The following is a 20695-nucleotide window of genomic DNA, read 5'->3' as shown; positions in this document are numbered from 1 at the left end:
TTGCAAAGCAATACCGACAGGAAAACTATCCACAAACAAGCCTTCGAGCCATCTGATCGAAATCCATCAACTAGGGCATAAACTAACAAGTAGGATCGAAACGTCATCGACAACATCCAAGGATAGTCTAATAAAGAAAGCACCAGAGAACAGTCTGGTTGATCTTTTGTGAATTAAGACATCTAATACTCCGACATCCTTGTACATACCAATAATCATTCCGATTACAAAGTGTCCGATCAAGCTGTCTTTCATGAACAATTTTTTTTTCACATTGATATGACGTTTAGCTAAAGTCTATTAAGAGTACTGGGCCCGCCCAGTCCGCTTATTTATTTTGCCTTGTTCTTCTGTTGATATGAGTTGTTTACTTTAACCACTTTGAACAGCTGTGTTTCCTGAATGCATTAAGCGTTATCATCTTTCTTTATTGTTATTTGTGATTAGGATTCCGTACTTTGCGTTTAATAGATTATTTTATCAGTTGCTGACTAATGAAATGCTTGCACATTCGTTTTATTTATGAGGCTCCTTTATTATTTGATATGATACCGACCTGTATCAACACAAGTCATTTAATTACATTTCAGTAGTAGTTTGTATTGATCAGAATCTTGTGAAATTCTGTTATACATTGATTCTTTTTTTTTCTTTTAAATTGCATGTTGGTATAATATCATGTGAGCAATGAACCTAATAATACTCCAAACAAACACTCCCTTTGGGTGTTAAATAGATAAGACATATTCTTTTTGCCAGCTCACTCCTTCTTTGGGTGCCTAATGGATGCTTTTTGTGCATTAGGCAGGGAAGAATATCTTCATATCGCATAGCAGAATGCAATTGGAAAATTAACCTGTATGGTAAAAATTCCATCCTGTGTGCCACAGACAACTTTTTATGACCGGTACCCCAATTTAAAACTAGTAATCCATAAAACATGCCAGTACCAGAATTTTGCCATTCATGCTATCCAACTCCAGTCCCAGCCCAGCACACCTGGTGTTCCACAAGGCTCCTCACTCTCCCCTACACTCTTCAACCTTTTCATGGAACCACTGACTGTAATCCTCAAAAATTCCAACATCCAATACCACATGTATGCGGATGATACCCAACTGTACATGAAACTATCTTCACCAGAAGATATCCAGTCTCTCAACGGAACCCTGCACAAAACCTTAAATTGTTTAACCTCCAACCACCTCAAACTAAATGCTCTTAAAACTGAATTCCTCCTCATTTCACCCACTAGGCAAACCCCAACTGTAGTGAACTTCCTCACAAACCTCACCACTCTCAAACTCACACCACACATCATTGACTCCACTAAATCATTTGGTGTTGTTTTAGAAAATAATCTTAACATGCAAGACCACATTAGAGCATCGACCAAAGGAGCGAACTACCCTCTTGGCATCCTAAGAAAACTCAAACCGTACCTCCCACAAGATGACTTCAAATCGGCGGTGCAAGCCTTTGTCATTTTTAAGACTCTAATACGGCAGTGCCACTCTATGCTGTCTCCCCAAACTCAGCCTAGCCCCACTCAGAGCATCTCTGAAATCTGCAACTAGACTTATCACTGGCTCCAAGAAATACAGCCACATTTTGCCTGAACCTGAAATCACTCAACTGGCTCCCACTTGAGGCAAGGATACAGTTAAAAATTGCCTGTTTGACCCATAGAGCACTTCACTTCAACACCCCTCTATACCTATAAAATAAGATTGTACTGTCTGATAGTGCTCGGCCTCAAGGAGCCCCAGGACTCTTCTCCTTAAGCCAAAGAAATTTAAAAAACTCAAAACCTACAAACGCACTTTCTCCGGTTCTGCCCCGAGAATCTGGAACTCCCTACCTGTTGAAACAAGACTGATTAAATCGACTTGCATTCAAAAGGGAAGTGAAGGCTCTGCTACAACCCTGTATCGCCTGCTATTGTGTTACTGCTATTCCTAATATAATTTGTCGTAACTACTACCTGACCTCTGTCACGGCTCACTTTCGCCCTTATTCATGTCAATATTGCTCCTGATGTATATTGCCTAAGTGCCTTACCAACGTGTATCTGCCTCAACCCCCATGTGAAGCGCTCTGATACCTGCTTGGGTCATGTTCGCGCTATACAAAACTTTTTAATAAATAAATAAATGCTGCACACATGATTACTTAATATGTCAAAAGGGCCTCTAGTATGTTCGGGCCAGCATTTTCTTGTGGGTTTTCTGCTCTTCTCTTGACCCCAGACACCATGGTTTCTGTGCCTCAGGCCAAGAATTGCCTCCAATTTGCCAGCACCAGCATTTTGCCACGGATGCCCCCTTACGTCAAGAATTATCTTGTGTGCCAAGGCCTGCATTTTGCCACGGGTGACTGCCCATCAAGAGTTACCTCCCAACAGGCCAGTGCCAGTAGATGTCCAGCAGCACCTCCATAAGCCAATAATTACCCTGTATGCCATGGCCAGTGGCAGATTCACAAGCAAAACATAAATACATACCCACACACAGTCTCACTTAATATCTCCCCCTCCCTCATTCTAACTCCTACTTCCACTGCCTCACACACTTTCACTACCTCATCTCCTTTCAACTACTTTATGTCACTATTTCTATAACACCCTCTGATCACTCTCAGATACATTCACTTTGGTTCAGTACCACCGAATGTCGTTCACTGTCGCTGACTCACTTTCACTCATTTTCATTTAGGCACAAACCTACAGACCACCACACTTGCTTTCTGTTGCTCACTCACTCCCATTGTTTGACATTCCTACTCGCTCTCAGACCAACTCATGATCTCTCATGCTCTTTCTTTCATCCACTGATTCACACTCGCTCAGTCACTCAAACACTTACTTACTGCTACTCTTTCACATATCTTCTCTCATTCGATCTAACTCACACACTCTGACGTTCTTGTTGACAAGTCATCACTGTGGGTCAAGGCTGAAGGAGGAGAGTAGTGACAGGCAGCATGACAGGGAGAATGCAGCTCTGGGACATGAGATGCTTCTTTGTGTGTGCTTGCTGGACTGGATGTACCTGAAATCAGGAGGAAAAAGTGTGACTCATAAGCAACCTCTTTAATCTTTGGAATGTGGTCGTTTTCAACGACTGGAAGCACATTTGTTTGCCTTTGTTTGGAACCATTTATTGCCAGGCAAAGTTCTGTGTACAAGAACTTGCAGTTCTATGTAGAGGTTGTTGGGTGCATTGTGGTGGTGTGTTGTTTTTCTGTACACGATGCAAACTAAACTGGATAAGGATCAACCACGGTGACCTCTCTGCTCCTAACACTTATCTAAATCTTTGAAATGATTTGATTGAACTTCAGCCAAGATACAGCTATCAGTACATGAGCAATTCATGATGTAATAATGCACGATAACACATTGGTTATAGTAGAGTGAGCAGCAGGGGAGATCTCTCTCTCAGAAGCAGTTGACCATTATTTTGTTTATTTATAATGTATGCAGTTTTATAATGCACAAACATGGGCCGAGGTCATTGGACTTCTTTCCAAAATGGAATTACCATCTCTGAAGTTGACCATATACAGCATAAATAATATGGCACAAAAAAACCGAGCACAGATCAAAATATAACTTGAAGAGGAGAAGTATAACAAGCATTTGCAATGCAATAGGTCACACAATAGGTAAGTTTGAGCTATTGGTCTTGTAAAAGAGCAAAACATTTTTTATGTTTTGGATTTGAAATTAGTTAAAGTAATAATTTTCTTATTTACAATGTTAATAGTTCTACCAATTTCAAGTGTGACACCTATAACCTGTGTTCCGCTGAGTGATATTGTGGTGTTGGTGAGTGGTGCTGTGGTGGTGTAGGTGATGCTGTGGTGGTGCTGAGTGGTGCTGTGGTGGTGTAGAGTGATGTTGTGGTGGCTACGAGTGATGCTGTGGCGTTCAGTGATGCTGTGGTAGCGCATAGTGATGTTGTGGTGCACCTGAGTGATGCTGTGGTGGAGCTGAGTGATGCTGTGGTGATGCGATAGATAGATAGAGTGAGTGTGATAGATAGATAGAGGTTGGGCGATAGATATAGTGAGGGGGATAGATAGATAGAGTGAGGGTGATAGGGATATAGACAGATAGAAGGGTGATAGATACACAGATAGATAAAGTGTATTTATGTTGCATGAGTAGAGTGTAATTATGAGGTGTGTAATTATATGGCAATGAGTGGTATTATTTCGAGTGTATTTACGTTGCATTGAGAAGACTGTAATAAGTGGCATGTAATAGTCTGGCACTGATTTTTAAAAAGGGCAGTGTATATTGTATTCAGTAGAGTGTAATTTTGTTGCGTGTAATTATGTGACAATGAGTGGAATTTGGAGTGTATGTTGCATTGTTTGCAGTGTAAATATGTAGCGAGTAATGATGTTGTACTGAGTGGTAATATGGAGAGTGTGTGTTGCATTCAGTATAGTATAATTATGTGGTGTGTAATTATCTTGCACTGAGTGGTATTATGTTGCATATAATTATGTTTCAGAAAATATTGTTGAAAATATTTTTGTCCACCCTAAGCGTGGAAGGGTATTCTCAGATGTGAGACCCTTGCTCATTGCACCATCAGGATTCAAGCAAACCGGGCCGAAGACGGCTGTAATGCCAGAAACCGGTCCCCGGGAGCTTGTTTCCTTCCCAGTGTAAGAATTGGCTTTTGTAGTTTGGTTTGCCCTCTTCCCATCATGCACTGGGACAGGAACAGACTAATTTGCATACAGCCAGGTTCTGAAACTGGGATGGTGCAGTGAGCTAAAAAACGGTGTTGGATCTAGCCCTGATCTCTTGACTGGGTGAGAGCTTTCTGCTTAATTCAGAGACTCTGTCCCTCACCACCCCTTGGAGTACACGGACAGCACACGGACAGGCTGGATTAGAAGCGAGGGAAAATGGAGAGGCTGGTTGAGAAGGTAGGCACACGGGCAAGTTGGATGAGGATGTGGTACACACGGACATGCTGGTTGAGAAAGTGAAGCACACGGACAGGCTTGGTGAGGAGTGACACGTGGACATTTAAATGTGGGTCACACGGACAGGCTGGGGTGGTGCTGGAGTACACGGACAGGCTGGGGTGGTGCTGGAGTACACGGACAGGCTGGGGTGGTGCTGGAGTACACGGACAGGCTAAGGTGTAGCTGGAGTACACGGACAGGCTGAGGTGGAGCTGGCACTGAGGTTGGATGAGGAGCTATATCACACGGACAGGCTGGATTAGAAGCGAGGGCAAATGGACAGGCTTGTTGAGAAGGTGGGGACACAGGAAAGCTGGATGAGGATGTGGGACAAAGGGGCACTGAGGTTGATTGAGGAGCTATAGCACACAGACAGGCTGGTGTGGAGATGGAGTAGACGGACAGGCTGGGGTGGAGCAGGATTATACGGACAGGCTGGGGTGGGGCTGGAGTACACGGACGGACAGGCTGGAGTGGAGCTGGAGTAGACGGACAGGCTGAGGTGGATCAGGAGTATACGGACAGGCTGGCGTGCAGCTGGAGTACACGGACAGGCTGGGGTGGAGGTGGAGTACACGTACAGGCTAAGGTGGAGCTTGAGTACACGGACAGGCTGAGGTTGATCTGGCACTGAGGTTGGATGAGGAGCTATAGCACACTGACATGCTGGATTAGAAGCGATGGCAAATGGACAGGCTGGTTGAGAATGTGGGCACACGGGCAATTTGGATGAGGATGTGGGACAAAGGGGCACTGAGGTTGGATGAGGAGCTATAGCACAAGGACAGGCTGGATTAGAAGCGAGAGCAAATGGACAGGCTGTTTGAAAAGGTGGGCAAACTGGGAAACTTGTTGAGGAGTTGTGACACATGGACATGCTGGGTGAGGAAGTGGGGCACACGTACAGGCTTGGTGAGGAGTGACACGTGGACATTTAAATGTGGGGCACACGGACAGGCTTGCCTTAGCTAAAGTCTTAGCTAAGATGTCAGGGAAAAGAAGGGCCACTGATGTAGGATGACGAGCTATAGTACACGGACAGGCTGGATTAGAAGTGAGGGCAAATGGAGAGGCTGGTTGAGAAGGTGGGCCCACTGGCAAGCTGGATGAGGAGGTGGGACACACGCACATGCTGGGTGAAAAAGTGGGGCACACGGACAGGCTTGGTGAGGAGTGACAAGTGAACATTTAAATCTGTGGCACACGGACAGGCTTGCCTTAGCTAAAATCTTAGCTAAGACGTTAGGGAATCGAAGGGGCACTGAGGTTGGATGAGGAGCTATAGCACACAGACAGGCTGGGGTGGATCTGGAGTAGACGGACAGGCTGAGGTGGAGCAGGAGTATACGGATAGGCTGTGGTGGAGCTGTAGTACACTGACAGGCTGTGGTGGAGCTGGAGTACACGGCCAGGCTAAGGTGGAGCTGGAGTACACGGACAGGCTGAGTGAGAGAGAGGCTGTTGTATGTGTGTTTTCGCACTGTAAATAAAATGTACCAAAACCATGAAACTTGTTCCATATATTTAGATGCAGTGACGGAAAGATCAAAATACAAGTCCGGGCGCCACACGTTCTACTTCTCATGTGACTGTGGATGGGCAGTTGTGTTCTTCGTCTCCTTTAGCTCTGATTTGCACTTCACAGAGAATGTCCGCCAACAGATAAGAATCTTTATGGCTGAGCTTAAAGCACTCCAGTATCCTGGTGTTGTTTCGTCCCCAGACGGCCCAACCCCTCCCTTGAAAAAAAAAACATGATGGTCGACACAATTGCCGAGTTGTGTGTTAGTCTTTGGTACAAATGTTCTGTAGTGCCGAGGCAATACTGAGTGGGTCTTATGTCACTTTATAAAATCATGATTATCACGCAAGTTATGGATCAAGTCTGTGGCCTGATCAATATTGTTTGCGATAAAAGAAATGTAGAGCGAGGAGTCTGTGGACTGAGAAATGGGTTTGGAGAGCGAAGAACGTGCATGAAAGGAAGGGGTTGGGGGGTGTGATGGACAAACGGACAGGCTGGGGTGCAGCTGGAGTACACTTACAGGCTGGGGTGTAGCTGTAGTACACGGACAGCACACGGACAGGCTGGATTACAAGCGAGGGCAAATGGACAGGCTGGTGGAGAAGGTGGTCACACGGGCAAGTTGGATGAGGATGTGGTACACACGGACATGCTGGGTGTGAAAGTGAACTAATTTGAAAAATGTACCTTGAGGAATTATTTCACACAATTACTCGTTTTTCATCAAGTCATATATATGTACTATGAATTGAAAGGAACATAAGAAACACTGTATCTCTTATTCAGATTTATATCACACTGTAAACAATGTTATAAAGAATTGTTACAAAAACAGGGCAACAGAAAACACTACCATCTTCAATACATCTTTTTGTAGTGTATTACACCGTTGGTAAACTATGTATCAAGCATATGTATACATCAATCAATCAATCAATCAGTGACACTTATAAAGCACGCTACATACCCGTAGGGTCTCAAGGCGCTGGGGGGGGGGGGGGGTGCCGCTACTGCTCGAACAGCCAGGTCTTCAGCTTCTTCCTGAAGGAGAGGTGGTCTTGGGTCAGGCGCAGGTCGGGAGGGAGGGAGTTCCAGGTCTTGGGCGGCCAGGTAGGAGAAGGACCTTCCTCCTGTAGTCGCTCTTCGGATGCGGGGGACGGCGGCGAGGGCGTGGTTGGCTGATCGGAGGTGGCGTTTGGGAGCGTAGAAGGGGGGGGGGGGTGCCGCTACTGCTCGAACAGCCAGGTCTTCAGCTTCTTCCTGAAGGAGAGGTGGTCTTGGGTCAGGCGCAGGTCGGGAGGGAGGGAGTTCCAGGTCTTGGCGGCCAGGTAGGAGAAGGACCTTCCTCCTGTAGTCGCTCTTCGGATGCGGGGGACGGCGGCGAGGGCGTGGTTGGCTGATCGGAGGTGGCGTTTGGGAGCGTAGAAGTTGACTCGGCTGTTGAGGTAGCTCGGGCCTTGGTCGTGTAGGGCTTTGTGTGCGTGGGTGAGGAGGCGGAAGGTGATTCTTTTGTTGACGGGGAGCCAGTGAAGGTCTCTCAGATGTCCGGAGATGTGGCTGGTTCGTGGGATGTCGAGGATGAGTCTGGCTGAGGCGTTCTGGATCCGCTGGAGTCTCTTCTGGAGCTTGGCGGTGGTACCGGCGTAGAGGGCGTTGCCGTAGTCCAGTCGGCTGGTGACGAGGGCCTGGGTGACGGTCTTCCTGGTCTCGGTGGGGATCCACCAGAAGATCTTCCGTAGCATGCGTAGGATATTGAAGCACGCCGAGGAGACGTTGTTGACTTGCCTGGTCATGGAGAGGGAGGAGTCCAGGATGAAGCCCAGGTTGCGAGCATGGTCTGTCGGTTTGGGTGCGGTGCCCAGGGCGGGAGGCCACCAGGAGTCGTCCCAAGCGGAGGGTGAGGAGCCCAGGATGAGGACCTCCGTCTTGTCCGAGTTCAGTTTCAGGCGGCTGGTCGTCATCCACTCGGCTACCTCTTTCATCCCTTCGTGCAGGTTGGCTCTGGCGGCGGCGGGGTCGTTGGTCAGGGAGAGGATCAGCTGGGTGTCGTCGGCGTAGGAGATTATGCTGAGGTTGTGTTTGCGTACGATGGCCGCGAGGGGGCTCATGTAGACGTTGAAGAGGGTGGGGCTCAGAGATGATCCTTGGGGGACGCCGCAGATGACTTCGGAGGCCTCTGACTTGTACGGTGGTAGGCGGACTCTCTGTGTTCTTCCGTCGAGGAAGGAGATGATCCATTCCAGCGCCTTGTCCTGGATTCCGATGTTGCTGAGGCGCCGTACTAGGGTGCGGTGGCAGACCGTGTCGAATGCCACGGAGAGGTCTAGGAGGATGAGGGCCGCTGTTTCTCCATTGTCCATCAGGGCTCGGATGTCATCGGTGGCGGCGATGAGGGCGGTCTCGGTGCTGTGGTTGGCTCGGAAGCCGGACTGTGAGGGGTCGAGGGATCTGTTCGTCTCGAGGAAGGCGGCCATCTGCTTGTTGACGGTCTTCTCGATGACTTTGGCTGGAAACGGGAGGAGCGAGATGGGGCGGTAGTTCTTGAGGTCGGTGGGGTCCGCTGTTGGTTTCTTGAGTAGAGCGCTGAGTTCGGCGTGTTTCCAGCTCTCAGGGAAGATGGTGGTGTCGAAGGATGTGTTGATGATGTCTCGCAGGTGGGGTGCGATGACAGCGTCGGCCTTGTTGAAGACGTGGTGAGGGCAGGGGTCGGTCGGTGATCCGGAGTGGATGGAGTTCATCGTGCGGATGGTGTCTTCAGTGCTGATCGGGGTCCAGGCGTGGAGGGTGGTGGTGGGGGGTGGTTGTTCGGTCATGGTGTGCGTTGGTTGGTTGTTGAAGCTGCTGTGTATGTCCGCGATCTTGTTGTGGAAGTATGAAGCGAGGGAGTTGCAGAGGTCTTGCGATGGGGTGATGTTGTTGTTTCCTGCGCTGGGGTTGGAAAGCTCTTTCACGATGTTGAAGAGTTCCTTGCAGTTGTGTGCGTTGTTTTCCAACCGGTCCTTGAATGCTGTTTTCTTGGCGGCGCGGATCAGCTGGTGGTGTTTCCGGGTGGCAAGTTTGAAGGAGGTCCTGTTGTCCGGTGTCGGTTCCCTTCTCCAGACTTTCTCGAGGGCTCGGCAGTTCTTCTTGGAGCTCTTGAGTTCGTTGGTGAACCATGGGGCCTTCTTGCTGCCGGGTCTGCTACGCGGGGTCCTCAGTGGGGCGAGTTCGTCCGCGCAGTTGCTGATCCACTTCGTGAGGTTGTCGGCGGCCTGGCTGGGGTTCGCTGAGCTGGCAGGAGGGTGCTGGCTCAGGGAGGTGGCGAGCTGGTCTGCTGTGATCTTGTTCCAGCTTCTGCGGGCGGCCTGTTGCTGGTGGGTCGTCGTTCTCTTGAAGGTGAAGTGGATGCAGCTGTGGTCCGTCCATTGAAGCTCTGTGGCGTGGCTGAAGTCGATGTCTGTGCTGGAAGAGAAGACTGCGTCGAGTGTGTGTCCGGCGAGGTGGGTGGGGGTGGACACCAGTTGCTTGAGTCCCAGGTAAGCGAGGTTGTCGAGCAGGGTGCTGGTGTTGCGGTCGTTGTTGTTCTCCAGATGGAAGTTGAGGTCTCCCAGGAGGATGTAGTCAGCGGAGGGGAGGGCATGCGGGCTGACGAAGTCGGCGATGTCCTCGCTGAATTGCGTGCGTGGTCCAGGGGGTCGGTAGATCAGGGTGCCTCTGAGGGTGGTGTTCGGGTTGGTGTGGATCTGGAAATGCAGGTGTTCGGCGCTGGTCAGGGTGTTGTCGGTGCTGGTCGTGAGACGGATGGTGCTCCTGTGGATGATGGCGATGCCTCCTCCCATCTGGTTGGCGTTTCGGTCCCTCCGGACGATCTTGTAGCCCTCTGGGATGGCGATGGCGATGTCGGGAGCTGAAGAGGCGTTCATCCAGGTCTCCGTGAGGAAGGCAACGTCAGGGGCTGTGGCGTCTAGGAGGTTCCAGAGTTCGATGGCGTGTCTGTGGACGGAGCGGGTGTTGAGCAGGATGCACTTGAGGTGGGTGCTGCTGGTGTTCGACTTGGCGGGTGCTGGTGCGGGGCTGGTCCGGATGCAGGTGAACTTGCCGGCGTGGCAGCTGAAAGGTCCGTGGGTACGTCTTGGAGTGGCTTGGTGGCATTCTGGGAGTCGGCCGGTGTTGAGAGCGGTGAGGGTGGCGGCGGAGTACGTCAGGCGGGTCGGTCGGGGTCTTCGTGGGCCAGGGGTCCTGGCGCTGGGCGCGATCCGGTCGCGGACGGGCGTAGACGGGCTTACCTTTGGCGCGCCTTCGGCGCACAATCGGCGCGCCCGCTGCGCGTGACCGCTGCGCGTTCGCACGGTCGCCATTTAAGGCGAAGTGCGCGGGTGGGCGGAGCAGCTGGGAGGCGGGAGCGGGGAGGGTACAGAATAGAAAAAGGGGCGGGGAAAAGCGGCGGTGGCGGGAAGGGAGGGCGGAGGGCGGCGAGGTAGGCGGACAACAAGGAAGGAAAAGCAAAACACGGGGAAAATGAAATTAAACAAAACAGGCACAAATTATCGACAAAACAAGGGCAAAATGAGCATTAAACAAAACAGGCACAAATTATCGACAAAACAAAGGGCAAAAACAACCGCAGCGGAGGCAGCCGGCAACCGGCAAACGAGGCAGCAGCGAGGCAGAAGGCAGGCAAGGGGCACACGCAGCAGCTGGTGGCCGTGCGGCGCGGGGGTGTCCCACAAGTGCATAGAATGCTCCTGAAACATCAGTCAGCTGATTAATCAATAATATGCACAATTCCTGTTGTTGGTGATTGAAAACCAAACGGTATAGTAGGGTCGACGTTTCGGTCTTTTTCACAATATTCACACCAAGACCATCCATCCTCAGGACCAGTGCTTAATTTGTGCCGGTGCTTTCCGGTGCTTAGCACCGGCACTTAATTATCAGGGCCGGGTCTATGTATTTGCTGCGCACGTCACACATTGATGTTTTATAAAATGTACTTTTACTGTGTACTAAGTGCAGCCGCCGCAGGCCCGCAGCGTGTTTTTCATGTATACCGAATGTGAGTCACGGTGTTTAGTGTTGCTGCTGTGAGACTTCTTAACGACTTTGCCTGCAGCCCAAGTGAATATTCATAAATGAAATAATATGTAGAGTCAGTGCAGTGTTAACTGTTGTCACTTGGCGGTGGGCGGGCCGCAGGAACACACATACACATACACTGATTTATTTGGGCGGGCCGCAGAGGAGGGTCCGATGGGGTAGGGGCTGTGCGCGCCGATTTTTTTCACATTTGATTGCCACGCCCCAGCATGACCACTGGAACTCCTCACGAGTCATCAACGTTTGTCAGCCCAGCCCAACCGACGACGGCGTTAAGGGCAGATCTGGGCTTTCTGTGCAGGCATCGATCTGCAGCCAGCCAGTAGTACAGGGCTGACGGTTTGGTAGCAAGAAGCAGCACCAGGCCACCTAATCGTACTAATTAAAGAAAAGGCAGTGCAGCCAGTGTGTGTCCCTTCGGCCGGCCCACCACGAGTAACGGTAAGATTAGAATTAAGCAGTAAATGTAAACTAACTAACCCGTTATAGTTTTGGCATAGTGACGGCATATTACTGGAATGTTAGTTGGCTTAGTTTAGCTTTGTCCGGTTGTAAGATCACCAGCAGGGTGGGAGGCAGGCAGCTCACCTCTGATGGCTCCACAAGATATGACGATTATTAGGATCATCATGGATGTGTGCCTGGCCTAGTAGTAGGCGCGGAAGCCGTCACCCCCGCCGGCTGAAGCGGAACACTTTCATGTATCTGGATATGGCAGGGCGAGGCCGCAGTATTGGCCTGCCAGTTCCGGGTAAGGTTTAAGTAAAGTTAAAAGGCCAATGAGAGGTTAGCATAAAATAAAAAGAGGAGCCAGATGTCATCCATGGGGAGCTCATTTTGATTGGACAGTTTTCTATCTTTCAAGATAGCAATCAGCAGGCCTCGGGTGCATTGGCTCTCATAGAGGGAGTGGTCCTACAGATGGGCGGCGGTGCCGAGTGCTGGACTCCTCAATGCTGCACAGCACACGTGCCCAATGACTGACCAAGCGTCCAATTTCAAGCCCTCCCCCCTATAGTAATAAAACACTGGCAACACTCTCTGGTTGTTTAAGCGGCACGTGCCATGCCCCACCCTTCCCCGTAGATGGTTTCTTGCTTCCAGTCGCCTTCTTCTAATATAACAATCTTGGTGTTACTGGGGAGAAGTGCCGATACCTCCGCTGTGCTCCCCCTTACAGAACTGGAAAACAGTGGCTATACCCTGCACCCCTCTGGGTTGGGAACTTTTCCTTACTGTACCGGAGGACAGACTAGCTGCCAAGGTTTCAGAATGCTGTATGACATTTTCATAACTGAAAAGTGATATTTCAACGACTAGGAGTGACGCTCTCATGTGCGCACAATTAACTCCCGGTGTAACGGTTTATTAGAAGTCACTCTTACCTGTGCTTAAGCGGCTCTTCTTAGTGCACTGCGCAGAGCCAGCATGGCGTGATCGTGCTTTAAGTGACACTCTTTTGTGAGCAAAAACAAGCAATAAAGACAAGTGAAACATATAAATATTCGAAATTACACTCCATTGAGCAAAGAGAAAGTCTAAGAAGTCACTGGACTATGTGCGCTAACGGGAGGCAGCTGAAAACGGAGGAGAACAGTCATACTACTTCATGCAGTGGAAGGTATGGGTGTAATGGTAATGCAGAAAGTGATGTAATCTGCGTGGTGCCTTTAAGAACCAAGCAGATTACTTCGAAGGGTTAATGGCTAAAGTGCATGAGTGAGGTGAATCAACAAAAAATGTCTGACAGAGTCCCTACAAAAAAAAGTTTGTGCTTGTTGTAGTCGGAAGAAACTACTGTTCCTAGCACGTTAGTAATGAGGCCTAAAAAGAAAGGGAATCTGATGTAAATAGTTTGTTTCCCAACATTGGAAAGAAATAATTTATGTAATTATTAACACACAGACAGTACACACACAGTCTGGTCAGTGGCAGTGGGTGGTACCTACTTCTAGGTCTTGAGTTTTGCAGCACTGCAAGCAGCTTTCTGACGTTGGCGACTCTGCAAGGCAGCAGGCCTACGGCTAGGAGCCACACCCCACCTGTAACCTTATCGCTTTTCCGCCTGCTTTATGTCCAGGCTGACTGGTGTCTTTATTCCGGCCACTATGTGTGTACAGGGTCGCTGTAGCTAGGGGGGGCAGGAGTGGGGCATAAAAATGCCTGACCCCACTAAATGCAACTGCGATGTTGTCAGAGAAGGCTTTCAGACTCAAGCTTGCTCTGCCATGCCTATGGAGCTGGTGAGGTCCTCCCAAGGGCTCCAGTTCTAAAAAGAAAATCAGCTAAAAGGGCTCAGTTTGTACTCAGATGCCACCTGACTTTTAGCAGTGCCAGTTGAAGATGTGGGTGGCACTAATAGAGTAAGTGGGTGGTGCCAGTGTAGGGAGTGGGTGGAGCCAGAAAAAACATGGGTGTGGCCACCGACAAAGATTAGAGCACCTGCACTTCATATTTTACAAATTAAGCACTGCTCAGGACTATACGTTGCACACAATATCTACAAAAATATACAATATATATACATTTAGTACACTAGATCCTACTACTCATGTCCAATATAATTGATTGTCTGCTAACATTAAACTAACCGTCACCACACCCAGTGTGACATTATAAAACACCACAAATGACATATCCCATTGGGGTGTATGATACTCACTGAACTGATACAGATCGAACAAGCCTGTGAACATAAAACCAGACTTGGAATATACCTATAACTCGTATCCCCATTCCTCGTATGTATGAGCTAAGAATATATACTAGCCAAGTTCCTCGCTTACCTTGTAGATCACAATAAGGCTTCTCACCGAAGGCCACTATTGTTCAAATATAAAACTCCATTATACCTGTACATAGATAAAGTCAAGATGTATGCTGTCAAACTTATGAGGTCCCAGTTCGGAACATCACTAAACAATCTCGCACACATACAACTCTTCTAAACACTCACTTGAGCATCGCTTACCTCCCAAATTAATGTCAAGGTATTGTAATAAGTCGGGATCAGTCCGCTGTTATTATAAAGGGCATACCATCTCACCTAAATAACAAAACGAAAGTACCTGCCGTCAGACTTCTGAAATGCCTGCTTCGGTTTCAAAAGATTGCATGCACACTATACTGTAGCCAAACAATCGTACTTACTCGGATACCAGGCTATCGGCGGGATTTCTCCTCGTCTTCCTTAGTTCAGCGTCAAGGCTCCGCGGCTACGTGAGTTGACCTCTCACCTCACCACGTTATGTCCGGGCATGCGCATACGATTACCAACGCGCATAGAAATGCGGCGGGCATCTTAGTAGGACTGGCTAACCTGCCAAGTCAATATTACAGTCCCCATAGTCATCTAATACAGGTAGTTGGTGACGATGAGTGTCATATAACGAAGAAAGTGTAAACAAATAAATATGACAAATTATAACACAGATTATAAACTAACGACATAATGCCTAAAAGTGCACAATAGACCTTAGGTATACACCTGCTTAAAAACAACTATGTGATAAAGTGAATATCACGGTAGGTACCACTCAAACGCGAGCCAATATCGTGAAATAGACAATGACCTCAATCATGGGGAGGACCCCCTCTACACGAGACCAGTCAAATAATACCTCACTATCTGAAAGTCATAGTTACAGGGTAATCATTGCACAAGACCACACCACATGTATTGTAGTATAGTAGTCCTTATTGACCACATTATAGGGTCGCTAAACTGTGCCATTCTACATATCGGTTTAATCCATATTCCATCGTCCTGCTAGTCCATATCCATCTGTTTTCTTTTAATGTTAGCAGGCGATCTACATTGGTCCTCCTTTTCGAACTCTTCACCACCTCCAGCACAAACCATTTCCTATCCTTTGGGCCATGTGAATTCTGAATATAGTGTTCTACTAATGGCGCTGTCAATACCTTACACCTAATCCGGGATTGGTGTTGTACTATTCTTTTCTTCACTTCTTGTGTGGTCTTACCAATGTATGAAAGGTGGCAGGGACATTGTATGCAATAAATGACATTCCTCGTCAGACAATTCGAATGATGTTTGAAAATCCATTCCTTCCCATTTAATACACAGGATTTTGTCATTGTAGTGGTGTCACATGCTACACATTGGCCACAAGGGTAATGACCCACAACAGGTGTTAGTCCATACTGGCTATGTATAGTGGTGAGAAAGTGAGGCACACGGACAGGCTTGGTGAGGAGTGACACGTGAACATTGAAATGTGGGTCACACGGACAGTCTTGGCTTAGCTAAAGTCTTATCTAAGACCTCAGGGAAAAGAAGGGGCACTGAGGTTGGATGAGGATCTATAGCACACAGACAGTCTGGGGTGGAGCTGGAGTAGACGGACAGGCTGGGGTGGAGCTGGAGTACACGGACAGGCTGGGGTGGAGCTGGAGTACACGGACAGGCTGGAGTACACGGACAGGCTAGGGTGGAGCTGGCACTGAGGTTGGATGAGGAACTATAGCACACGGACAGGCTGGATTAGAAGCTAGGGCAAATGGACAGGCTGCTTGAGAAGCACGGGCAAGCTGGATGAGGATGTGGGACAAAGGGGCACTGAGGTTGGATGAGGAGCTATAGCACACGGACATGCTGGATTTGAAGAGGCTGAGGTGGAGCTGGAGTACACGGACAGGCTGGATTTGAAGAGAGGGCAGGTGAAATGAACAGGCTGGTTGAGAAGGTGGGCACAGGGGCAAGCTGGATGAGTAGGTGGGACACACTGACATGCTGGGTGAGAAAGTGGGGCACACGGACAGGCTTGCCTTAGATAAAGTCTTAGCTAATACGTCAGGGAAAAGAAAGGGCACTGAGGTTGGATGAGGAACTATAGCACACAGACAACATGGGGTGGAGCTGGAGTAGACGGACAGGCTGAGGTGGAGTAGGAGTACACGGACAGGCTGAGGTGGAGCTGGAGTATACGGACAGGTTGGGGTAGAGCTGGAGTACACGGACAGCCTAAGGTGGAGCTGGAGTACACGGACAGGCTGAGGTGGAGCTGGAGTACACGGACAGGCTGGGGTGGAGCTGGAGTACACGGACAGGCCTGGGGTGGAGCTGGAGTACACGGACAGGCTGAGGTGGAGCTGGAGTATACGGACAGGCCTGGGGTGGATCTGGAGTAGACGGACAGGCCTGGGGTGGAGCTGGAGTAGACGGACAGGCCTGGGGTGGAGCTGGAGTAGACGGACAGGCCTGGGTGGAGCTGGAGTAGACGGACAGGCCTGGGGTGGAGCTGGAGTAGACGGACAGGCCTGGGGTGGAGCTGGAGGAGACGGACAGGCCTGGGTGGAGCTGGAGTAGACGGACAGGCCTGGGGTGGAGCTGGAGTAGACGGACAGGCCTGGGGTGGAGCTGGAGTAGACGGACAGGCCTGGGGTGGAGCTGGAGTAGACGGACAGGCTGAGGTGGAGCTGGAGTAGACGACGAGGCTGAGGTGGAGCAGGAGTATACGGGCATGCTAGGGTGGAGCTGGAGTATACGGACAGGCTAGGGTGGAGCTGGAGTACACGGACAGGCTAAGTTGTAGCTGGAGTACACGGACAGGCCTGGGGTGGAGCTGGAGTACACGGACAGGCCTGGGGTGGAGCTGGAGTACACGGACAGGCCTGAGGTGGAGCTGGAGTACACGGACAGGCTGAGGTGGAGCTGGAGTAGACAGACAGGCTGAGGTGGAGCTGGAGTAGACAGACAGGCTGAGGTGGAGCTGGAGTAGACAGACAGGCTGTGGTGGAGCTGGAGTATACGGACAGGCTGTGGTGGAGCTGGAGTATACGGACAGGCTGTGGTGGAGCTGGAGTATACGGACAGGCTGTGGTGGAGCTGGAGTATACGGACAGGCTGTGGTGGAGCTGGAGTATACGGACAGGCTGTGGTGGAGCTGGAGTACACTGAGAGGCTGGGGTGGAGCTGGAGTACACGGACAGGCTAAGATGGAGCTGGAATACACGGACAGGCCGAGGTAGAGCAGGAGTAGACGGACAGGCTGAGGTGGAGCAGGAGTAGACGGACAGGCTGAGGTGGAGCAGGAGTAGACGGACAGGCTGAGGTGGAGCAGGAGTATACGGACAGGCTAGGGTGGAGCTGGAGTACACGGACAGGCTAAGTTGTAGCTGGAGTACACGGACCGGCTAAGTTGTAGCTGGAGTACACGGACCGGCTAAGTTGTAGCTGGAGTACACGGACAGGTCTGGGGTGGAGCTGGAGTACACGGACAGGCCTGGGGTGGAGCTGGAGTACACGGACAGGCCTGGGGTGGAGCTGGAGTACACGGACAGGCTGAGGTGGAGCTGGAGTAGACAGACAGGCTGAGGTGGAGCTGGAGTATACGGACAGGCTGTGGTGGAGCTGGAGTATACGGACAGGCTGTGGTGGAGCTGGAGTATACGGACAGGCTGTGGTGGAGCTGGAGTACACTGAGAGGCTGGGGTGGAGCAGGAGTACACGGACAGGCTAAGATGGAGCTGGAATACACGGACAGGCCGAGGTAGAGCAGGCGTAGACGGACAGGCCGAGGTAGAGCAGGCGTAGACGGACAGGCTGAGGTGGAGCAGGAGTAGACGGACAGGCTGAGGTGGAGCAGGAGTAGACGGACAGGCTGAGGTGGAGCAGGAGTAGACGGACAGGCTGAGGTGGAGCAGGAGTAGACGGACAGCAGGAGTAGACGGACAGGCTGAGGTGGAGCAGGAGTAGACGGACATGCTGAGGTGGAGCAGGAGTAGACGGACAGGCTGGGGTGGAGCTGGAGTACACGGACAGGCTGGGGTGGAGCTGGAGTACACGGACAGGCTGGGGTGGAGCTGGAGTACACGGACAGGCTGGGGTGGAGCTGGAGTACACGGACAGGCTGGGGTGGAGCTGGAGTACACGGACAGGTTGGGGTGGAGCTGGCACTGAGGTTGGATGAGGAACTACAGCACACGGACAGGCTGGATTAGAAGCGAGGGTAAATGGACAGGCTGCTTGAGAAGCACGGGCAAGCTGGATGAGGATGTGGGACAAAGGGGGCACTGAGGTTGGATGAGGAGCTATAGCACACGGACATGCTGGATTTGAAGAGGCTGAGGTGGAGCTGGAGTACACGGACAGGCTAAGGTGGAGCTGGAGTACACGTAGAGGAGGAGCTGGATTAGACGGACAGGCTGAGGTGTAGCAGGATTATACGGACAGGCTGGGGTTGAGCTGGAGTACACGGACAGGCTAAGGTGGAGCTGGAGTACACGGACAGGCTAAGGTGGAGCTGGAGTACACGGACAGGCTAAGGTGGAGCTGGAGTACACGGACAGGCTGAGGTGGAGCTGGAGTACACGGACAGGCTGAGGTGGAGCTGGAGTAGGCGGACAGGCTAAGATGGAACTGGAGTACACGGACAGGCTGAGATGGAACTGGAGTACACGGACCAGGCTGGGGTGGAGCTGGAGTACACTGAGAGGCTGGGGTGGAGCTGGAGTACACAAACAGGCTAAGATGGAGCTGGAGTACACGGACAGGCTGAGGTGGAGCAGGAGTAGACGGACAGGCTGAGGTGGAGCAGTAGTATACGGACAGGCTGGGGTGGAGCTGGAGTACACAGACAGGCTAAGTTAGAGCTGGAGTACACAGACAGGCCTGGGGTGGAGCTGGAGTACACGGACAGGCAAAGGTGGAGCTTGAGTAGACGGACAGGCTGAGGTGGAGCTGGAGTAGACGGACAGGCCGAGGTGGAGCAGGACTATACGGACAGGCCGAGGTGGAGCTGGAGTACACAGACAGGCTGGGGTGGAGCTGGAGTACACGGACAGGCTGAGGTGGAGCTGGAGTAGACGGACAGGCTGTGGTGGAGCTGGAGTAGACGGACAGGCTGAGGTGGAGCTGGAGTAGACGGACAGGCTGAGGTGGAGCTGGAGTAGACGGACAGGCTGGGGTGGAGCTGGAGTAGACGGACAGGCTGGGGTGGAGCTGGAGTACACGGACAGGCTGGGGTGGAGCTGGAGTACACGGACAGGCTGGGGTGGAGCTGGAGTACACGGACAGCCTGAGGTGGAGCTGGAGTAGACGGACAGGCTGAGGTGGAGCTGGAGTAGACGGACAGGCTGGGGTGGAGCTGGAGTACACGGACAGGCTGAGGTGGAGCTGGAGTACACGGACAGGCTGAGGTGGAGCTGGAGTACACGGACAGCCTGAGGTGGAGCTGGAGTAGACGGACAGGCTGAGGTGGAGCTGGAGTAGACGGACAGGCTGGGGTGGAGCTGGAGTAGACGGACAGGCTGGGGTGGAGCTGGAGTACACGGACAGGCTGGGGTGGAGCTGGAGTACACGGACAGCCTGAGGTGGAGCTGGAGTAGACGGACAGGCTGAGGTGGAGCTGGAGTAGACGGACAGGCTGGGGTGGAGCTGGAGTAGACGGACAGGCTGGGGTGGAGCTGGAGTACACGGACAGGCTGAGGTGGAGCTGGAGTAGACGGACAGCCTGAGGTGGAGCTGGAGTACACGAACAGCCTGAGGTGGAGCTGGCACTGAGGTTGGATGAGGAGCTATAGTACACGGACAGGCTGGATTAGAAGTGAGGGCAAATGGACAGGCTGGTAGAGAAGATGTACACACGGGCAAGCAGGGTGAGGAGGTGGGACACACGGACATGCTGGGTGAGAAAGTGGGGCACACAGACAACTTGTATTATATTAAAATAATAGCACGCAAGTAATGGAATCAGTGTCATGAGTAGTGTTTTGAGACCGAATAGCGTGCATGAGAGGAAGTTGGGGGGGGGGGGGGGGGGGTGGAATGGACGAACGTGCAGCTGAGTGAGAGAGAGCCTGTACTCTGCGTGTTTGCGCGCACAAAAAGAAAATAAAGACATTTATCCAAATGCATGAAACTTGTAGGATATATTTAGTTGCAATGACGGAAACATCAATGACAACTTGTATTATATTAAAAGAATAGCATGCAAGTCGTGACTTATGATGTGTGACCGGAGATGTGCCTTTGTTTTGACCCCTTAAGGTCAGATTTGCATTTCACAGGGAAGTAGCACATACATCGTGACATGTTCCAAAACTGAGTACATTAACATCAAGATAAAGGTACGTTAAGGA

The 20695-nt window shown here is 50.9% G+C and overlaps 1 protein-coding gene across 3 annotated transcripts in view; it reads left to right on the top strand.

The window, feature by feature from the left end:
* Positions 1 to 20695, top strand: part of SLC39A14 (solute carrier family 39 member 14) — a 207066-nt gene that overhangs the window by 23425 nt on the left and 162946 nt on the right. Inside the window, exon 1 of one of the 3 annotated variants that reach the window (XM_086943636.1) lies at positions 20611 to 20683. The exons of the other annotated variants lie outside the window; for them this stretch is intronic. The gene's annotated coding sequence lies outside the window, so the exon portion shown is untranslated. Of the gene's footprint in view, positions 1 to 20610; positions 20684 to 20695 lie in introns of those variants that run through there. 3 annotated transcript variants of the gene reach the window in all.

This window comes from Lissotriton vulgaris, chromosome 11 (genome assembly GCF_964263255.1).
Source record: "Lissotriton vulgaris chromosome 11, aLisVul1.2, whole genome shotgun sequence".
In the NCBI taxonomy this organism is placed as follows: domain Eukaryota; kingdom Metazoa; phylum Chordata; class Amphibia; order Caudata; family Salamandridae; genus Lissotriton; species Lissotriton vulgaris.
The sequence above is the reverse complement of the archived record's forward strand: the minus strand, read 5'-3'. Positions and strand labels throughout refer to the sequence as shown.